Source organism: Bubalus bubalis, chromosome 20, assembly GCF_019923935.1.
Source record: "Bubalus bubalis isolate 160015118507 breed Murrah chromosome 20, NDDB_SH_1, whole genome shotgun sequence".
Lineage (NCBI taxonomy): Eukaryota > Metazoa > Chordata > Mammalia > Artiodactyla > Bovidae > Bubalus > Bubalus bubalis.
Genome location: NC_059176.1, coordinates 59,918,204 through 59,937,916, shown reverse-complemented (window position 1 = coordinate 59,937,916; position 19,713 = coordinate 59,918,204). Strand labels below are relative to the sequence as shown.

General features: G+C 40.6%; 1 non-coding gene across 1 annotated transcript; it reads left to right on the top strand.

Moving 5' to 3' along the window:
* Positions 1-18,472: 18,472 nt before the first annotated feature.
* On the top strand, positions 18,473-18,579 carry LOC112581045. The gene has a single exon (XR_003105486.1). It is a non-coding gene; the product is annotated as a U6 spliceosomal RNA (small nuclear RNA).
* The last annotated feature ends 1,134 nt before the right edge of the window (positions 18,580-19,713 follow it).

Genomic DNA, 19,713 nt, shown 5'->3' with positions numbered 1-19,713 from the left:
GTCCATCACCAACTCACGAAGCTTACTCAAAACTTATGTCCATTGAGTCAGTAATGCCATCCAATCATCTCATCCTCTGTTGTCCTCTTCTCCTCCTTCTTTCAATCTTTCCCAGCATCAGGGTCTTTTTCAAGGAGTCAGTTCTTCACCTAAGGTGGCCAAAGTATTGAGGTTTCAGCTTCAGCATCAGTCCTTCCAATGAATATTCAGGACTGATTTCATTTAGGATGGACTGGTTGGATCTCCTTGCAGTCCAAGGGACTCTCAAGAGTCTTCTCCAACACCACAGTTCAAAAGCATCAATTCTTCGGTGCTCAGTTTTCTTCACAGTCCAACTCTCACATCCATACATGACTACTGGACTAACCACAGCTTTGACTAGATGGAACTTTTGTTGGCAAAGTAATGTCTCTGCTTTTTAGTATGCTGTCTAGGTTGATCATAACTTTTCTTCCAAGGATTAAGCGTCTTTTAATTTCATGGCTGCACTCATCATCTGCAGTGATTTTGGAGCCCAAAAGCATAAAGTTTGTCACTGATTCCACTGTTTCCCCATCTATTTGTCTTGAAGTGATGGGACCAGATGCCATGATCTTCGTTTTCTGAATGCTGAGCTTTAAGCCAACCTTTTCACTCTCCTCTTTCACTTTCATCAAGAGGCTTTTTAGTTCCTCTTCACTTTCTGCCATAAGGGTGCTATCATCTGCATATCTGAGGTTCTTGATATTTCTCCCGGCAATCTTGATTCAAGCTTGTGCTTCATCCAGTCCAACATGTCTCATGATGTACTCTGCATATAAGTTAAAGAAGCAGGGTGACAATATATAGCCTTGACATACTCCTTTTCCTGTCTGTTGTTCCATGTCCAGTTCTAACTGTTGCTTCCTGACCTGCATACAGAGTTCTCAAGAGGCAGGTCAGGTGGTCAGGTATTCCCATCTCGAAAAATTTTCCACAGTTTGTGGTGATTTACACATTCAAAGGCTTTGGCATAGTCAATAAAGCAGAAATAGATGGTTTTCTGGAACTCTCTTGCTTTTTCAATGATCCAACAGATGTTGGCAATTTGATCTCTGGTTCCTCTGCCTTTTCTAAATCCAGTTTGAACATCTGGAAGTTCACGGTTCATGCATCACTGAAGCCTGGCTTAGAGAATTTTGAGTATTACTTTGCTAGTGTGTGAGGTAAGTGCAATTGTGTGGTAGTTTGAGCATTCTTTGGCATTGCCCTTCTTTGGGATTGGAATGAAAACTGACCTTTTCCAGTCCTGTGGCCACTGCTGAGTTTTCCAAATTTGCTGGCATATTGAGTGCAGCACTTTCACAGCATCATCTTTTAGGATCTGAAATAGCTCAACTAGAATTCCATCACCTCCACTAGCTTTGTTTGTAGTGATGCTTCCTAAGGCCCATTTGACTTCGCATTCTAGGATGTCTGGCTCTAGGTGAGTGATCAGACCATTGTGATTATCTGGGTCATGAAGATCTGTTTTGTACAGTTCTGTGTATTCTTGCCACCTCTTCTTAATATCTTCTGCTTCTGTTAGGTCCATACCATTTCTGTCCTTTCTTGTGTCCATCTTTGCATGAAATGTTCCCTTGGTATCTCTAATTTTCTTGACGAGATCCCTATTAGAAAACCAAGAAATGATATAATTCAAGCATCTGGATAATGCATCTGGAGCTCAGAAGAGAAGTCAAGGCTGGAGAGGAAAACCTGGAAATAATAATGGTTTAGATAGTAACTAGCAGGCTTCCCCAGAAGCTTACCAATAAAGAATTTGCCTGCAATTCAAGAGACTTATGAGATGCTGGTTCGATCCCTGGGTCTGGAAGATCCCCTGGAGGAGGGCATGACAACCCACTCCGGTATTTTTTCCTAGAGAATCCCATGGACAGAGGAGCCTGGCGGGCTACAGTTTAAGGGGTCACAAAGAATTGGACCTGACTGAAGCGACTGAGCACACACCGTGACATGGCAGTAAACGAGGTCACCTAAGGAAAGTGTATATAAAAAGAAAGAGGGCTGAGGACGGGGTCCGTACTGGGCACACCAACACTTAGAGATGAGAAAGAGAAAAAGACACCCAGCAGAGAGTGACTGCCTGGAAGCCAAAGAAGGAAAGCGTTCCAAGGAAAGAGAATGATTAATTGTGTCAAGCGCTGCCAAGAGGTCAAGAAAAACAAAGACAGCAAGAGAGAAAGGGGGAGAGAGGCAGTCAGACATCGCCTTTTGGAGTTCATCAGTGATCCTAAGAAGAACAGTTGAGTAGATGGTAGGAATGAAGATAAAAAAGAAGAGAGTAAAATAGTTAGACAAAATTGTTTTAGAGTGATCACTGATGGATGCTGCCAGGTGGAAGGAAATACACTAATGTGTTCTAACCACCCTAAACTGAACGCCACGACAGGGCATTGGGCCAGATGCCCACTTTGAAGTGTACACTTGCCTCTCATTAAAGCTACTCATTCTAGGTTTTATAGACTCAAATAGAAAATATTTTAGGATTGGGATACTGGATTATGAAATTGTCATTTCTCGTCTTATGGTTGCAAAAAAAAAAATCTATTTCAAAATAAGTAAAATAAAGACCTTATATCCTTTAGAAAAAGACCTGATATGTCACTTGTGAAGTTTTAAATGGAGTCGGTGGTTTATATCAAGATTCTCTTGAAATAGTACTAGAAATATCTGTACCCTGCCTTTTTTGCACTACCAATACCAACATTTTTTATACACTGAAATCTATATTAGGATGTCTTTTTCTTGGGTCTTTTGAAATGTGTCCCTCCCTTGAAGCTTTAATCAATTATTGATTGTTTCTTAATACATTTTGTGACTGCTATATTTGTTTTTATAAGAAATACAGGTATCTTAGAGTCTGGAGACTCTTGTTCCTGCCTGAAATATTTATCATGATATTAAATGTATATATATTTTTTTCTTTCTTTCTTTTTAAATTTTATTTTATTTTTAAACTTTACAATATTGTATTAGTTTTGCCAAACATCGAAATGAATCCACCACAGGTATACCCGTACTCCCCATCCTGAACCCTCCTCCCTCCTCCCTCCCCATACCCTCCCTCTGGGTCGTCCCAGTGCACCAGCCCCAAGCATCCAGGATCCTGCATCGAACCTGGACTGGCGACTGGTTTCATACATGATATTATACATGTTTCAATGCCATTCTCCCAAATCTCCCCACCCTCTCCCTCTCCCTCTCCCACAGAGTCCATAAGACTGATCTATACATCAGTGTCTCTTTTGCTGTCTCGTACACAGGGTTATTGTATATTTTTAATCCCGTAAAATGTAAAGAAACAGTAATATTGTATTTTAGCCAAAATATTTGGGAGAGAAAACCTCTCTTGACATAGTGTACCTATCCACTTGTAGTGACATAAAATTTGTATATATTTTGTGATCTTTAAACTGTAGATTGTTAGATTATTGATATTCATAGATCATAAATTTAGCTATTTTAAATCCTTCTACTTACAGCTATTTCTTTTCATAAACTGATATAAGAATGATGAGGTTTAAAACCTGGTTAGTTACACGTTATTCTAAACATTTGCTTCTCTTTGGAAAATCAGTGACTTCTTTTTCTAGATGCACATGGAAGGCTGTATGTAGTTTAATGAACTTGAAACTAACAGCAGAGTCTGAGTGATCTCAGACACTTCTCCTAAACTCCCTGAGCCTTCATTTTTGTGTTTATGGTAGTGATGCTTATATTCCCTTCTTCACAGGATGGTTGGCAGATGAAGGAGTCAGTGGCTGTGAAGTGTGAGTTACATGACAGGCCCTCAGTAAATGGACTGTATTTCTATGATGTTCATCTGTGTGAATGCAGATGTTTGTGTTATGATTAATCAGATAAAAGTCTTTAGGCTCCATAAAATATAACCAGAGTTTTTGAAACAGTTTCTAGACTTTATTAACACATGAAACCTTTCGTTAAATCTTCACTAGGTAATATTAACTTATAATTAATTAAAAACCTGGCTAGGTATTAAAGTGTCTTACTGCTTGATTAATGGAAATAGATTAGAAGGCAACGTTTTGTCATACGAAAGGTGCATTCGATCGCACGACCAGAAAGACAGCAAATGGCACGGGACACCATCTAAACAAAAATCAGCAGCTACTAATGAGGCTTGTTAGTGATGCTAATCTATGTAAATGTTATTAATTGAGAACATCTATCTTTTATCTCCAACATTTGGTAATCAGGCAATTAAAAGACAATGACATTCCCGGTGGTTGTTCTTCCTGGGTTTTTCCTTTTTTTTTTTTTTTTTTCTTTTTTTAAATGATCAAAGAGTTCAGAATAAGAAAAAAGGAGTCCCTTATCAAGAGGTAGGCCTTGCCTTGGGCTACTAGGCCTCATTAAAGGCAGAAAAGCTCTGTTGATCACCAATTAACCTGATTTGTAGGAACTCTGATAAAGACCTCGAATAACAGGAGTTTTCTTACCATGGTAAATGACACAGTTTGTTGACAAAAATAAAAGCAATGCATTGAAGAAAATAAAAGACGACTATAAAGGAGTCACTGGAATTGAAAGTCACTCCATGTACAGGGAGAGAGGAGATTTTGCCCCTCCGGTGGCCTAACACCACTTCAAGGGACTCACTCCCACCTTTAGTCAGGTAGACAGAGCCCAGAGCTGAGCTTCCCTTTCTGCCACTTGTAAAATGGTGCTCCCGCAGTTACAGCGGACAACAGATTCTGTCAGTTTCTCAAAGAGTGGCTGGGCACCCCGTTCCTGCAACAGTGGAGTTCAGATCCAGGGTTGCTTTGAGAGCCATTTGCTAAAGTTTTTGTATTCAGTTTTGAAAACCAACAGTTTTAAATTACACTCAGTTCAGTTCAGTTGCTCAGTCGTGTCCAACTCTTTGCGACCCCATGAATCACAGCACGCCAGGCCTCCCTGTCCATCACCAACTCCCGGAGTTTACTCAAACTCATGTCCATCAAGTCAGTGACGCCATCCAGCCATCTCATCCTCTGTCGTCCCCTTCTCCTCCTGCTCCCAATCCCTCCCAGCATCAGGGTCTTTTCCAATGAGTCAACTCTTCGCATGAGGTGGCCAAAGTATTGGAGTTTCAGCTTAAGCATCAGTCCTTCCAATGAACACCCAGGACCGATCTCCTTTAGAAAGGACTGGTTGGATCTCCTTGCAGTCCAAGGGACTCGCAAGAGTCTTCTCCAACACCACAGTTCAAAAGCATCAATTCTTCAGTGCTCAGCTTTCTTCACAGTCCAACTCTCACATCCATACATGACTACTGGAAAAACCACAGCCTTGACTACACGGACTTTTGTTGGCAAAGTAATATCTCTGCTTTTCAATATGCTATCTAGGTTGGCCATAACTTTTCTTCCGAAGAGTAAGCGTCTTTTAATTTCATGGCTGCAGTCACCATCTGCAGTGATTTTGTAGCCCAGAAAAATAAAGTCTGACACTGTTTCCCGTTTCCCCATCTATTTCCCATGAAGTGATGGGACCGGATGCTATGATCTTCATTTTCTGAATGTTGAGCTTTAAGCCAACTTTTTCACTCTCCTCTTTCACTTTCATCAAGAAGCTTTTGAGTTCCTCTTCACTTTCTGCCATAAGGGTGGTGTCATCTGCATATCTGAGGTTATTGATATTTCTCCCAGCAATCTTGATTCAAGCTTGTGCTTCTTCCAGCCCAGCGTTTCTCATGATGTACTCTGCATATAAGTTAAATAAGCAGGGTGACAATATACAGCCTTGATGAACTCCTTTTTCTATTTGGAACCAGTCTGTTGTTCCATGTCCAGTTCTAACTGTTGCTTCCTGACCTGCATATAGATTTCTCAAGAGGCATGTCAGGTGGTCTGGTATTCCCCATCTCTTTCAGAATTTTCCACAGTTTATTGTGATCCACACTATCAAAGGCTTTGGCATAGTCAATAAAGCAGAAATAGATGTTTTTCTGGAACTCTCTTCCTTTTTCGATGATCCAGCGGATATTGGCAATTTGATCTCTAGTTCCTCTGCCTTTTCTAAAACCAGCTTGAACATCTGGAATTTCACAGTTCACATATTGCTGAAGCCTGGCTTGGAGAATTTTGAGCATTACTTTACTAGTGTGTGAGATGAGTGCAATTGTGCGGTAGTGTGAGCATTCTTTGGCATTGCCTTTCTTTGGGATTGGAATGAAAACTGACCTTTTCCAGTCAATCGATATTGTGTTTTTGTACATTTATGATGTAGGTAATAATAGAAATGGCAATAATAGGAACTGTTACTCATGTTCACTGCATACCATGCACGGTACTTAGCAGCTTGCAGTAGATTATTTTTATTGATATAGACATGTGTACCGTATACAACCTCATGATGTGTATATCATTCCCAATAGTGGCAATGATGGAATTCCAGTTGAACTATTTCAAATTCTAAAAGATGATGCTGTGAAAGTGCTACACTCAATATGCCAGCAAATTTGGAAAACTCAGCAGTGGCCACGGGACTGGAAAGGTCAGTTTTCATTCCAATCCCATAGAAAGGCGATGCCAAAGAATGCTCAAACTATCGCACAATTGCACTCATCTCACACACTAGCAAAGTAATGCTCAAAATTCTCCAAGCCAGGCTTCAACAGTACATGAACCATGAACTTCCAGATGTTCAAGCTGCATTTAGAAAAGGCAAAGGAACCAGAGATCAAATTGCCAACATCCACTGGGTCATCAAAAAAGCAAGAGTGTTCCAGGAAAACATCTACTCTATTTACTATGCCAAAACCTTTGACTGTATGGGTCATAACAAGCTGTACAAAATTCTTCAAGAGATGGGAATACCAGACCACCTGACCTGCCTTCTGAGAAATTTGTATGCAGGTCAAGCAGCAACAGTTAGAACCAGACATGGAACAACAGACTGGTTCCAAATTGGGAAAGGAGTACATCAAGGCTGTATATTGTCACCCTGCTTATTTAACTTATATGCAGAGTACATCATGCAAAATGCCTGGCTGGATGAAGCACAAGCTGGAATCATGATTGCCAGAAGAAATATCAATAACCTCAGATATGCAGATGATAGCACTCTTATGGCAGAAAGTGAAGAACTAAAGAGCCTCCTGATGAAAGTGAAAGAGGAGAGTAAGAAAGCTAGCTTAAAATTCCACATTCAAAAATGAAGATCATGGCATCTGGTCCCATCACTTCATGGCAAATAGATGGGGAAGCAGTGGAAACACTGAGAGACTTTATTTTGGGGGGCTCCAAAGTCACTGCAGATGGTGAGTGCAACCATGAAATTAAAAGACGCTTACTCTTTGAAAGAAATGCTATGATCAACCTAGACAGCATATTAAAAAACAGAAACATTACTTTGCCAACAAAGGTCCATCTAGTCAAAGCTATGGTTTTTCCAGTAGTCATGTATGGATGTGAGAGTTGGATGATAAAAAAAGCTGAATACTGAAGAATTAATGCTTTTGAACTGTGGTGTTGGAGAAGACTCTTCAGAGTTCCTTGGACTGCAAGGATAGCTAACCAGTCCATCCTAAAGGAAATCAGTCCTGAATATTCATTGGAAGGACTGATGCTGAAGCTGAGACCCCAATACTTTGACCACCTGCTGTGAAGAACTGACTCTTTGAAAAAGACCCTGATGCTGGGAAAGATTGAAAGTGGGAGGAGAAGGGGACGAGATGGTTGCATGGCATCACCAACTTGATGGACTTGAGTTTGAGTAAGCTCCAGGAGTTGGTGATGGACAGGGAAGCCTGGCGTGCTACAATTCATGGGGTTGCAGAGTCGGACATGACTGAGCTACTGAGCTGAACTGAGATATGTTTCATTGACACTTTCACTCTAAAAGTTCATAAATCATCAAATGTACTTTAAAGCCATTTATTTTAAGCAGCTCTATTTGATTCTGCCTTTCTCTTCGTCTGAGGTTATAAAGGTCTTTGAGAAACTCTTAAATAGACAGAAACTCCACTAGTCACTGTGAATTTCCCAGTGGGGTGGTCAGCATGTAATGTAAGTTCTCAATAAGAGTGTCAGTCCTCCAGGGATGCAGGGTCAGGTAGCCTAAGCATTGGATGGCTATATCAAATGTAGGACTCACTGAGGGGAAATGGCAACCCACTCCAGTACTCTTGCCTGGAAAATCCCATGGATGGAGGAGCCTGGTAGGCTGCAGTCCATGGGGTCGCTAAAAGTCGGACACAACTGAGCGACTTCACTTTCACTTTCCACTTTCATGCATTGGAGAAGGAAATGGCAACCCAATCCAGTGTTCTTGCCTGGAGAATCCCAGGGATGGGGGAGCCAGGTGGGCTGCCATCTATTGGGTTGCACAGCGTCAGACATGACTGAAGTGACTTAGCAGCAGCAGCAGCAGCAAGCCACCAAGGAAGCCCATGCTTCAGTTCAGTTCAGTCACTCAGTCATGTCTGACTCTTTGCAACGCCATGAACTGCAGCACGCCAGGCCTCCCTGTCCATCACCAAATCCTGGAGTCCACCCAAACCCATGTTCATTGAGTCGGTGATGCCATCCAACCATCTCATCCTTTGTTGTCCCCTTCTCCTCTTGCCCTCAATCTTTCCCAGCATCAGGGTCTTTTCAGATGAGTCAGCTCTTCGCATCAGGTGGCCAAAGTACTGGAGTTTCAGCTTCAACATCAGTCCTTCCAATGAACACCCAGAACTCATCTCCTTTAGAATGGACTGGTTGGATCTCCTTGCAGTTCAAGGGACTCTCAAGAGTCTTCTCCAACGCCACAGTTCAAAAGCATCAATTCTTCGGCGTTCAGCTTTCTTCACAGTCCAATTCTCACATCCATACATGACCACTGGAAAAACCATAGCCTTGACTAAATGGACCTTTGTTGGCAAAGTAATGTCTCTGCTTTTTAATATACTCTCTAGGTTGGTCATAACTTTCCTTCCAAGGACTAAGTGTCTTTTAATTTCATGGTTGCAATCACGATCTGCAGTTAAGCACGAGCCCATGCTTAGAACAACAGAAAAAGGAACATTTTGTCAGAACAATCAGAATCCTTATTCTCATCCTTTAACATTAATGCTTACTATATTGTAGTTGGTAGCTTCAAATCAATATACCTTTAAATGTATTGATTTTTATGTATTGTTTTTTAAAATATGAAGTCTCTATGAATTAAAAATTGTTTAAAATGCTTGGTGTAGTATACTGTTTCATTTTATTCACTTGATGGTCAAGGATAGGATGTCAGGATTGAAAGAGAACTAAAGATACAGATTATCTCACTAGCAGTCTGGACCATACTGAAACTGACTTTGATTTTATCCCTATAATGTGATGAATGATGTAAATGGAAGATTTAGGTACAACATTGATTTCTCAGAGTCTTGGTAACTGCATATTACAGGATGTAGCTAGAGACGTAAAATGTTAGAAAAGGCTATAATTGGGTACTCTCCTGATGTTGATAAATTCTAAATAAAATTTATCACAGAGTATATCTGAATGTTATATATACTCTGTTATTGAATGTTGGGGCTTTCCCGGTAACTCAGCTGGTAAAGGATCCACCTGCAGTGCAGGAGACCTGGGTTCGATTCCTGGGTTGGGAAGGTCCTTGAAGGAGAGGATGGCAACCTACTCCAGGTTGTATTCTTGCCTGGAGAATCCCCAGGGGCAGAGGAGCTGGCTACACAGTCCATGGGGTTGCAAGGAGTCAGACTTGACAGAGACTAAGCATAAGCACAACACGTATCTGGATATTATCCTAAGGTAATGGTTTTCGAACATTAGTGTACATAAACATTCCTCGGCAGACATTAAAATTCAGTAAATCTAGTGTGAAGTCTCATAATCTGAGTTTTAATAGGCATGCCCTACACACACACACACACACACACACACACACACACAATCCCTAACAAGTGATCCTGCTACTGTTAGTCGAAGGAGCGAAAAAGTTTAAAAAATGGTTCTACTTCATCCACACAAAACATGTTAAATGCTTACTATGTGTAAGGAAAGATATCCAGAGACTACTTTATATATAAGATAAATTTCTTTCTTCCCCTTTTATCTAAGGAAACAAACTCAAAACGGGACATGGTGATCCATCGTCAATGGCATTTGAAAACTAGAAAATCCATCTCAGGAGATTTGAATTCATGTTGCAATAACAATTTGGCCCTTGGAGTCCTTCTTGACATATTTTGCAACAAAAAATTAACCACATTAGCTCTAAATCTAGGGTGCTGGATTCTATGTCCATTTTAAAGTAGTGGTAAGGAAACATATTCAAGAGGAGAGTGAGGACAATCGATTTATTGATTAATGATTTGGGGGAACCTCCAAGTGACCTGGATAGTGTGCAGAGAATACAAATGACACCATTTGTGTTTTTTAATCCCTTTGTCAGTTTTTGTTCATCTCTACATGGTTTGAGTTAGATGGGTCTCTGGACGATTTCCCGGTTAATTTCTGACTTTCATCAGGCCAACAAAACCCAGCCATATGATTATAAAGCACCAGTAGGTAGCTGAGGTTTTCTGGAAGAGTGAATCACTAGAATGATGGAAAGAATGGCTGAAGTCAGGTAGGCACAACCTGCACAATTTTCACCAATAGACTGAGGCAAGCAGTTGTTCAGAAGAAGAGAGAAAGAAAATAACAAAGATCGCTTGGTGATGATGGTTCTGAGAGCCACAAAAGGAACAGGAAGGGGAGAAACTAAAAGCAACATACAAAAGGATTGCCTGTCGCTCAGTAATGTCTGACTCTTTGCAGCCCCATGGCCTATAGCCCACAAGGCTCCTCTGATGGAGCAAGAATACTCTGTTTTCCAGAGCAAGAATGCTCTGGAAAAAGAATACTATTTCCAGGCAAGAATAATGAAGTGGGCTGCCATTTTTGACTCCAGGAGAAGCAAATGGAAGGTCATTTATGGGTCTTGAGAAGGGAACAATGCAACCAGCAGGTGTGCAGTATTTCTTGAGGCTCAGAAGATAGGCCAACTGAAGTATGAGAGGCTGAGAACTGGGGAAGGCTGGCAGGCAAGCCCAGACCCCTGTAAGGCTCTGCGGCAGGTGAGGCCTTGATTACAATGAGGAAGCACAGCCAGGCAGGTTAAGTGGCATGTCCAGGGCCCACTTGCCAGTGTTTTTGGGTTTTTTTTGCTTGCTTATGGTATTTTTTTTTTTGCATATATATACATATCAAACCAGGGTCTCCCACATTGAAGGCAGATTCTTTACTATCTGAGTCACCAGGAAATATATATATATGTATACATATACACATATATATACACACACATATATATATCCCTTATTCTTAACATATGATTTAATATAACTTGTTTATTGCATAATTCTACTCCATCAGCTTCCAAAAGGGTTTACCAAATTAGCCAAAATCAATTAAATCAGAATATCCAGGGACGGATATCAGACTTCAATACCATTCAATATCTGTCCACTACCCTTTCTTAAAAACTACTCAGAAAATTCTAACTTGTAGCGAGGGTTGAAAACATACTTTCCAAAGGCAGCAAAACATAACAAATGTTCTTCAGTCCCCGAGAGGTTCGGCAAGGATGGCAAATTAGAGACCAGCTTCCTGGTAGCTGAGGTCCAATAAGACACACATTGGGAAAACTTTTCTGCTAAAAGAAAGGAGAAGCATCAGTTTTCAGTGGCAAAAACTTCTTCAAACTAAACTCAGGGAGTAGTGTACTTGCATGCTAAGTCACCATAGTCATGTCCAACTCCTGGTGACCCCGTGGACTGCAGCCCACCGGGCTCCTCTGTGCATGGGATTCTCCAGGAGGGAATACTGGAATGGGCTGCCATGCTCTTCTCCAGGGGATCTTCCCTAACTAAGGATAGAATCCACGTTTCTTTACATCCTGCATTGGCCTGCAGGTTCTTTACCTTTTTGAAATGGTTTTTATGAAAATGTCACTATCCATTACCGTTTTTAAAAAAGCAATACACACACTTTGTCCAAATGTTCCCCTGCAGATAAGTATATGTGACTAGGTTCACACCATTAGTGGCAAGTCACTCAGGGGTGGCTTAACTCTAGGAAGACAAGCAAAACGGCCTGCTAATTTTAATTCTAACATCCTAGAGGAATATGAGATGTTTGAACAGACCTCTAGCAGATGCTGTATTGCCAACATCTCATGAAATAATTCTCTAACAAGAACCTAGGGTGAAGATATTCTGTGATCTTATTTAAGCTAAGAACTATATGCTTTAAACATCAGACACAAAGAAGGAAAAGGTTATCAATCCATTGTTACTATTGTTTAGTCGCTAAGTTATGTTGGACTCTTTTGTGACCCCATGGATTGTAGCCCACCAGACTTCTCTGTCCATTGGATTTTCCAGGCAAGAATACTGGAATGGGTTGTCATTTCCTTTTCCAGGGGATCTTTCTAATTCTGGGATCAAACCCATGTCTCCTGGTTGGCAGGCAGATTCTTTACTACTGACCCCAGGGAAGTCCATTAATCCATTGCTTATATTTAAAGAGTGAGGTTTTTTTTCAGATTCAGCAGGAGGCCAATCCTATTTGGATAAAACTGAAAGATTTTCTTTGGAAAGATTCAACATTTTCGTTTGCAAGTAAGTCTAGTTCTTTTCAAGAAAAACAGATACCTGGTTGAGACTCAAAGTGGTAAGTCCCATACCATCAAGATATAGCTAACTAGAAATCCAGCCAGAACCAGCCCTCTGCTCAGAGCTCATTCCCATAATGGTGCTCCCCACACTGCTCCACCCTGCCTTCCAGCCCACAGTTTCATATAGATGTTAGGTTTGGCAGTGTAGCATCAAAGCAGAGAAGACGAGGACCAAAAACAAAGAGACTGAAAGACTGGATAATAGAGTAGAAAACAGGACAGAGGGGTGGAAGTTGGAAATTTGAATGGATTGCCTCATGCCAAACACCCTGATGAAAGACAGTTGCTTTTAAGTGAGTGATCTTGACGCTTTGCCTACATGATACTAAACATCTGATCATCTGGAAAGTCTGGAAGATCGTTGGAGTTCTTCATTTTCTATCTTAATGTTTCGTGTCACTTGGACCCCACCAGGCTCTATTTATGGAGAGCACAGCTGAGCAGCTATCTAGAAAAAGGCAAGAGGAGACAACATCCTTTGTCAGAATCAAATTAATCTTATTAATAAGGTAGAAAAGTGAAATCCAAATAGGGGTCCATCTGGTTAAATCTGGATCAACGGAAAATATGCCATGAAAAACCCTACACAAAGAACAGCAGTAATTATGCCCACATGAAAGAGAGGCATGAATTAGAATTGCACCAGCAGACCAGAAAGCATGGCTCTCAATATGGCGAGATTGCTGTAGTTGTATTAAGACGTCTTAATTATATGATTGATGTGGGCTTCAAAAGAAAACTCAGAAGCCACAGCAGCTCTGAGGGCATGAGTATTATCGAAAGGATAAAGACAGCTTCCCCAGAAGAAAACCACTCTACGAGGGAGCCTGGGAGGTTTCCATGGCAGAACTAATCAATAATGTCTTGGTTTTATCTATATTACGTTTAATAAAATTTGATGACATCCATGATTGAAGATCACACACACAATTATAGCAACATCAAAGGTGTTCGGCAGCACACGTACAGCTTGAGAAGTAGAGCAAATAGGAGCCTGAATGTATATGACCTTGCACACCACGGGGACACACAGATGGAAGGAGCAGGACTCACCGAGTGCCTTCTCTCCCCGTGTTTACCAAAATGGTGCAAGCTTTCTCACCAGCCGAAACCCAGCACACTTGCATCTCTCTCAGGCTTTCTGACCTCAGGATTTGAAAACAACAGGTACAAGAGCGTGCCACCCAGGCAAGTCCTGAGTAAACAAGAGTCTCCATTAGATTGGTCTTGTCTTTACCTTATTTCTTGAGCCAAAGGAAACCAGGGCATTTCACAGGACACACAGCAGACAGGAAAGGACGAAATCTGGTGAAATTTCCACCTATTCCCTTGGAGGAAAAAAAAGTGGGAGGGAGAGAGAACTTCCTTGTCAAATTTCAAATGCAGCTCTGCAGAACAAAAGAAGAAAATGAGACCTGCAATTACCTCAGCTTTACAAGCTCAGTACAAATCACCTTAATCCCCCAGACTCTGTACCACTGTCAGACTTTATTTTCTCCTCAACAGGTGTACAAATTGTTTGGACTGGAGCTGGAGAACACCATTCAGACTCAGTCAGCTGAACCAAAGCAGAGTCTTTCATCACTTCAGTTGCTGGTGGTCATCTGGTATTTCTTCCAAAAAAGAGGACTTCATCTGTGCCATTGCAGTTTGTTTTAACCAGAGTGTGAGTAGAAAATACTGTAACTTTCCTCACAAAAGTAATTCAGTTAGCTGAGTATCTCCTGAGTTTAGATCAGAGAGGTGAAGCAACTACTGGGCTTAGTCCCTCAGTGGTGTCCTCCTCTGCGACCCCCATAGATTGTAGCCCAGCAGGCTCCTCTGTCCATGGGATTCTCCAGGCAAGAATACTGGAGTGCGTTGCCACGCCCTCCTCCAGGGGATGTTCCCAACTCGGGAATCGAACCCCGGTCTCCTGCATTGCAGGCAAATTCTTTACGTCTGAGCCACCAGAGAAGCCCGAAGTAACTGTTGCTAGCTTTAATTTGACTCTAGTAAGAGTTGGACTGAGGAAAATAATACATTTCAACACAGTCTGTTCTGTACCTGTGATAGATGCTGTTTTATGCTTGAGGGTGTCTTTATAAACTGGATGCCGACATGATACGTAATAGAAGTTGAGTTTTTCCTGTTTTGCTTTTAAAAAACTAGCAAGTTGCAAATAAAAAATGTAATAAACTCATAATAAGCTGTTAACAAATCAAAAAGTAACTTTGCTTCTGAAAATAATTATTCTCCTAAAACTCTGATCTGATTCCACGTTCCTCTCCTAACTTAAAACGGATGGAAATTCTCTAGACAAAAGTGAAGTAGTCTGTCTTTACCAAGGATGACAGCTTCATTTCCCTATCAAATAAGTAAACGGTTCAGAATTCTGGAAATAGGACTTTTGACTCAAAAGCTGGAGTTTCTGTCATACCACACTACCTTTAGTTGAAGCAGTCGACACTGTATCCTATTTGAAATACCTCAATTTTTCTAGATTTTTCTGTGGCATTTTCTGCCGCCGTTTAACAGAAACTTTCTGAGGTCATTAAGTGACCAAGGGTAAAGGCGACCCTGTCCTAAACCACTAACGATGTCCACTCTGAGAGCCAGCAATAAAAAGTGTCAGATCTACCTCAGATTGGGTTCTCTGAGAAGCAGAAACTGAGAGATGAGCCACGCAAGAGACTTGAACGGTGAAGTTGGCAGAGTTGGGGGCTGCTTGGGGAGACGTAGGTCAGAGCCTGAGAAGGTTGCTACCGAGTTGAATGTGGTTTCACCAGAAAGAACTTTGCCTCTTTCTGTCCCTGAAAGTAACCTTCTGAGTGCTGCTTCTCCCTGCCTTGTTTGAAGACGACATGTTGAACTCTCTGGAGCTGAATCCCCACTGAAGAGGGATATTATTAGCTCTGATTGACCAGGTCTGACGGTAAGAGAGTGCGAGTTAGTGCACCATGAATTACACAGAGTGTGTATCAAGATGAAAATAAAAGCTGCAACGTGCAGACAGGAGGGGTGAAGGGGCCATTGAAAATCAGAGAGATTAGCAACTCATCACATTACTTGTGGGTTATCAGGAGACAGAGGTAATGAAAGTGAGACCTATATCCTTGATCAATAAGAGTTTGACTGCATTTTGAGTTCATTTTCCCCTGCCGAGAGAGACAGCAGGCTTTACTATCGATCACCGTGTTAATCCATAACCAGACTGGGCCTTAGCCTGGTGGAGCGAGCAGGAAAAATAAGATAATAAGTAGGAACTCTTGATCTTTTATTATGGTGTGATAGATAAAGAGAGTGCAGGGGTTCAAGGTGGAATACTTTATAGTTAACCCTTACATTCCCTCTTAATTTGGAATGCATGAGAAGAAAAATTGCAGCCCACCTTACTCTGACTTTTATTTGACCTTATTTTGTCTGCTTCCTAACTGAAGTGCACCAAGGACCCTTTTGAAAGATTGGAGGTAGATAGTAATGGGGCCAAGGGACATTTACAACCATTTTAGGTCCATAGTAAGGAAAATGCTCTCCCAGACCCCACTCACAAAAGTCAACTCAGTTCCAGTGTTAATTGTATCTTTTACATTTTGGGTCATATCATCTATATTAGTCATGATGTTTCAGAATCACTGAAACTCAGCTTTCTTAAACATGTGAATTGGCAATGATACGTTTTATCATGTATCTCAATAGTGAGCATCACTTAATTTGTACTGGGATGAACCAGAGGGATGGTATGGGGAGGGAGGTGGGAGGGGGCGTTCAGGATGGGGAACATGTGTACCCCCGGGGTGGATTCATGTTGATGTATGGCAAAACCAATACAATATTGTAAAGTAATTAGCCTCCAATTAAAATAAATAAATTTAAATTTAAAAAAATAAAAATAAAAAAAGAAAGAAAAATGAAGACATTTACAGTTCTGTTGCCATGACTCTGTGGTCTCAGAGAAGTCTGCCAGGTTCCTAAAGCCAGCATTATCACAGATCTAGAAGCATCTTAGAAAGACAGCAATCTTCCTTTACGTTCAAAGCCTCCAGAGACACCTCCTTGATCTAACTTAAACCCCTGCTATAATTTAGGCATTTCCTGCTCTGCCTAATCGGCAACAAAAATCCACTCTTTTCATTGACTCAGTATTTATTTACTTGTGGTAGTTTCTGCTGAAATGTAGACTATTTCTACCACTAACCCATCTGACACCTTTCTACAAATTAGGGTAATGTGACCCATCTCCCAAGCACAGCCACTGGCAAAGGGGTGGATTTCAGCCTTCCTTCCTCTGTCTGCTTCCAGGATCCTGGTGCACAATCCCACGAGGTAGCTGTGATAAGCACACAACACCAGAGAAAACAGGCTAATGATGTGAATTTAACCAATTCTCTTGCCCTCACACAGGCACTGTTTAGCTTTCACTGTGTTCTAGTCCCAGTTCAGCTCTTTCTCATTTTGATGGTTTCTGTGCTTTTCCAACTGAGTTTCCCCATCTGGTTCTTAAAAGATGCTCATCCTTCCACTCAGTGTGCACCTATCAAGAATTGCAGCCTGTCAGCCTAGAGTTCATAACAAGAGGTGTGTATGTGTCAATATGTCAGTATGACAGAGACGGGACAGAGGACGTAAAGTGTTCTACCTCAGAAGCATAATATAATACTTAACTTCCTCTCATTAAATTAACTGGGAGATTCATCTGAAAATGACAAATTTAACTTTAAAACCTTTAAAAAGTGAAATGTCTTGTTGATTATTTAACCTTTTATCATTGGATAACCAGGGAAGTTAAACAAGTTGAACAAGTTCATATAGTTATTAAGTGGGGGAAATGGACCCTAACCCAGGACTCCTGAAGCTGGAACCAGAGTTATTTTTATAAGAATAAGTTTTAAAAAAACCTTCAAACTAAAACAGGATATGAAGGAACTCATCTTCAGGATTAAAAACACTGGCTTTGAACTACCACACTCAATGCTTATGATAAATAATTATGTAACTACCTCTAAAGTCGGTGTTGTTGTTGTTGTTCAGTCATGACTAAACAGGACGAAGGACAACTCTCTGTGGCCCCATGGACTATAGCCCTCCAGATTCCTCTACCCATGGGATTCCCCAGGCAAGAATACTGCAGTAGGCTGCCATTTCCTTCTCCACTAAAGTGGCTGAGACATTGAAAATTCTCCTTTAGCTAGAGTGTTAGGGCTTTCCCAGTGGCTCAGATGGAAAAGAATCAGCCTGCAGTGCAGGAGAGCTGGGTTCGATCCCTGGGTTGGGAAGATCATCTGGAAAAGGAAATGGCAACCCACTCCAGTATTCTTGTTGCCTAGAGAATTCATATGAAGTTTGTTGATGCAAGAAAATTTCCCTCCATCTTAAAATGATAAAAGGCAGCCACTGTTTACCTGAAGCCTCTACTAAATAAGGTCATCAAGTCATGTCACATGGTTTGGGGATGTGATAAATGGTTCGTGGAATTGATTTGGAATAACAGATGCTAGAAAATGAAGTTTGTTATCTGATCCAAAGAGATGTCCCCATGGATTGGGTTGGCTCTTATTTTAAGAAATCAAGAATAATTTAAGAGAGAAGATGTCACCCAAAGAAGAGTTTATTAAAGCTGGGACCAACGTATAATGGCTTTATGAAAATCTCCATTTCTAATTTAATAAAAACCAGGACCCAACTTAAAATGGAAAAATAATGTGTTTGAAGATGGATGCAGAAACTGAGAGAAAAATTCTCTATTAAACAGCATTTTTCTTGGTTACAAAGAAAAAATATGCTTGTTATAGAAAATATGACAAATACAGTGCTCGCTTCGGCAGCACATATACTAAAATTGGAACGATACAGAGAAGATTAGCATGGCCCCTGCGCAAGGATGACACGCAAATTCGTGAAGCGTTCCATATTTTTTAACAAAATTCTAGCAATCAGAATCCAACAACACATTAAAAAGATCATACACCATGACCAAGTGGGCTTTATCCCAGGGATGCAAGGATTCTTCAATATCCGCAAATCAATCAATGTAATACACCACATTAACAAATTGAAAAATAAAAACCATATGATTATCTCAATAGATGCAGAGAAAGCCTTTGACAAAATTCAACATCCATTTATGATAAAAACTCTACAGAAAGCAGGAATAGAAGGAACATACCTCAACATAATCAAAGCTATATATGACAAACCCACAGCAAACATTATCCTCAATGGTGAAAAATTGAAAGCATTTCCTCTAAAGTCAGGAACAAGACAAGGGTGCCCACTTTCACCATTACTATTCAACATAGTTTTGGAAGTTTTGGCCACAGCAATCAGAGCAGAAAAAGAAATAAAAGGAATCCAAATTGGAAAAGAAGAAGTAAAGCTCTCACTGTTTGCAGATGACATGATCCTCTACATAGAAAACCCTAAAGACTCCACCAGAAAATTACTAGAACTAATCAATGACTATAGTAAAGTTGCAGGATATAAAATCAACACACAGAAATCCCTTGCATTCCTATACACTAATAATGAGAAAACAGAAAGAGAAATTAAGGAAACAATTCCATTCACCATTGCAACGGAAAGAATAAAATACTTAGGAATATATCTACCTAAAGAAACTAAAGACCTATATATAGAAAACTATAAAACACTGGTGAAAGAAATCAAAGAGGACACTAACAGATGGAGAAATATACCATGTTCATGGATTGGAAGAATCAATATAGTGAAAATGAGTATACTACCCAAAGCAATCTATAGATTCAATGCAATCCCTATCAAGCTACCAACAGCATTCTTCACAGAGCTAGAACAAATAATTTCACAATTTGTATGGAAATACAAAAAACCTCGAATAGCCAAAGCAATCTTGAGAAAGAAGAATGGAACTGGAGGAATCAACCTACCTGACTTCAGGCTCTACTACAAAGCCACAGTTATCAAGACAGTATGGTACTGGCACAAAGACAGAAATATAGATCAATGGAACAAAATAGAGAGCCCAGAGATAAATCCACGTACATATGGACACCTTATCTTTGACAAAGGAGG